Below are 3,154 nucleotides of genomic sequence, written 5' to 3'. Positions count from 1 at the left end.
AGCCTTGTTTGCCAAAAGGACTTGAAGCACTGTCTATAGCCCTCATTATGTTGTTGTTATGTGCCATTGAGTGGCTTATGACTCACAGTGACCTTATGTAGAACAGCTCTGAACCCTCCTCTATCCTGAGCCAGTCTTCCTGTTTTTTATACACCTATCCCCATATCATGCAAGGGGGAGAAGGGTTGAGGGACAGTGAAAGAGAGGAGGACCCTGGAGGAGATGGATTGACTTGTTGACTCGATGACTGGAGCAGGAGGGGGTAGATGCCTTCACTATAGCTACTGACAGGAAGAAAGCACAAATTCTTACAACTGGACCAAAAGGCAACTTCATGATAAAGGGAGGAAAGAATCAAGGGTCAAGGATTTCATTCTATTTGCATCCACAATTAATGCCAATGGAAGCAGCAGTTAAGAATTCAAAGGATTTATTTCCCCAGAATAATGTGTAAAATACCTCTTTGTTGATAGGTGCCATTGAGTATGACTAACATTGATTCTAAACACTGTCCCATCCTGTACCAACCTCAAAATCTGACACATTCAAGTCCATTGCTGCAGTCACTGTCAGTCCACCTGGTTGAGGGTCTTCCTCTCCTTCGTTGTCCTCATTCTTTCAAGCACGATGTCCTTCTCCAAGGAACACTCTTAGCAACATGCCCAAAGTTTGTGAGATGAAGCTTCATTTTTGCCTCCAAGGAGCACTCTGGCTGTTCTTACTCCAATGTACACACATTGTCCTACATGTCTGTCCTTTTGGCAGTCCATGGGATCTTCAGCGCTCTTCTCCAACACTGCAGCTCAAATGGATCAATTCTTCTGTCATCTTATTCGATGCCCAACTCTCAGAGGTATAGAAAGTGACTGAAAAGACTATGCATGGCCTGAATCAGGCACACCTTAGTCCTCAAACTGACATCTCTGTTCCTCAATAATTTGGAGAAGTCCCTAACTGTGGACTTTGCTAGTACACTATGTCTCCTAACTGCTGGTCCCAAGTGTATTGTAGATCTAAGAAGGATAAATTTGTTGAGTTTCAATCTTTTACCATGTTGGTCCAGTGGCAAGAATTATTGTTTTCTTGATGTTGAGAAACAAAATATATTAAAGGCTTTATTGTTTAACCTATGGCAGCAGTCCTTCTCACTTTCAGCAAGGCTGCTCCTCCACTTTCACTAAGCAAAGGGTCATGACTGCATACGAAAGGCTATTGATGAGTCTTCCTCCAATCCTGATACCACATTCTTATTTAGAGTACAGCTTCTCAGTAATTGCTTGGCATAGTGAATAGGTATGGTGAAAGGATACAATCCTGACACACACCCTTTCTCATTTTAAACCATTCAGTATTCCCTTGCTGTTAATACAGCAGCCTCTTTATCTGGTGATAGGTTTCATATGAGCACAATGAAGTGTTCTAGAATTCCCATTCTCCTTCAGGTTGGCTATAATTTGTTATGATCCAAATACCTTTGCATAGTCAATAAAGCACAAATACTTTTTTTTTTTTAAATTCTTTGCTTTCATCCAGGAGGATCCATCTGACATCTGTAATGATACATCCTGGTGCCACAGCCTCTTTTAAATCCAGCGTAACTTCAACGTTCCCTGTCTATGTACTTTTCTAGGCATTTTGTAATAACCCTCAGTAATATGATCTTCCAAAAGGAGCTAAAAAAGCAAAGCTGTTTTTATTTTGAAGGATTAAGGTAAGCCTGATCTAAGCCAGAGTGTTTTTAATGTGAAAGGTGGACAACAGAAACTGAGTTGTTATGTTTGACTCTTGATGCTGGTGATGTACAGCTCAGTCAGGCTGCTCAAATAGTCATTTTGGAGGAAATGCAATCATGGTGTTCTTCAGAAACGAGGATAGTGGGACATCATCAGGTTTCAGGACATGGCAGCAAGAGGGACAGGTCTGTGGAGGGTATCATGCTTGGTAAAGCATCAGAAAAAAAAGAGAGGCCTTAACTGAGATCGAGACAGTAGCTGTAATAAGCCTCACACACAGCAATGACTGCGAGGGTGGCATACAATTGGGCACTGCCTCACTCTGTTACAAACAGGCTGATTAAATGCTGAAACTGACCTGAGACCTTCAACAACTTGAACTGTACTACTGAACCACCACTTCTGTCTATCATCATCTCTGTCAGGAACTCTGGAGTAGATGATGCAAGAATTTTAACAGCATTTGTGAAGCTTAATAGACTTAAACATTTCCATTTAATTTTATAGGAGGGGAAAAAAGTTAAGAACTCTAAAGGCATTACTTGCTCAATGTCATTTAACTCACTGTGATTGGCAGGTAAATTTAAGAACATCTCTGCTCTGAAAGATGAGTACGCGTAACTTCAAAGGAAGCCACAGGATCTCCACAAAGGGGGGCGGGGGGAGGAAAAGGCTGACAGCAAGCACAGGCTTGCTTATCTGAAAGGCATCTCAATTCCATCAGAGAAACATTTTAGAGTTTGTAGGGGGAAATAAAAAGCCACAATGGACTTTAAAAAATATTTATTATTATAAGAAGTTTCAAATCCCTCTCAAATGTTTTGACACTTATAAGTTTTTATATCTGACTTTTATGAGTCTGTTTCTCCAAGGTCAATCTTCTCTCTTGAAGCCATCCTTATTCTTAAGTATTAGGTCTTGCTCCATTGCTGACACTCCACAAATCACTTGGTCTAGGTTCACAACCAATATAATAACCTGAGTAGCTAGGAAGCACTCAAATGATGCATTTGCAAGAAACTTGAAAAGAGCGAGCAGAACAAAAAAGGATGTTGTGTGTACTTCTGAACAGTACAGGGCATCTATCCAGGGTCAGGATCATCCTGGGCATTAACTCAATTATGAAAGGAGTACAAAAGATTCTTTAAATAATGGTTGATCTGGGGCCTGACGTGAAGGCTGTAAAAAGTCCTGGCCGAGGGCGAGAACCCATGCTTTGGCTTTTCAGTCTTCTAGTAGCTTCAAGGCTAAGTATGTTCATGTGTTTGTCCACTGACATCAAGCTCCCTCTGTGGGTCAAGAGGATGTGTATGTTCTGAGGACAAATACAACAGATGACAATTCGTGATGGTCCTTTCAATTTGCCCGTTGAGTCTTCTTTTGGGGATCTAATAGGATGACTAGACCCCAAACTGCAAGAC

Source organism: Elephantulus edwardii, unplaced genomic scaffold (assembly GCF_000299155.1).
Source record: "Elephantulus edwardii isolate Elephantulus edwardi_28Jun2011 unplaced genomic scaffold, EleEdw1.0 scaffold00014, whole genome shotgun sequence".
Classification (NCBI taxonomy): domain Eukaryota; kingdom Metazoa; phylum Chordata; class Mammalia; order Macroscelidea; family Macroscelididae; genus Elephantulus; species Elephantulus edwardii.
The sequence above is the reverse complement of the archived record's forward strand: the minus strand, read 5'-3'. Positions refer to the sequence as shown.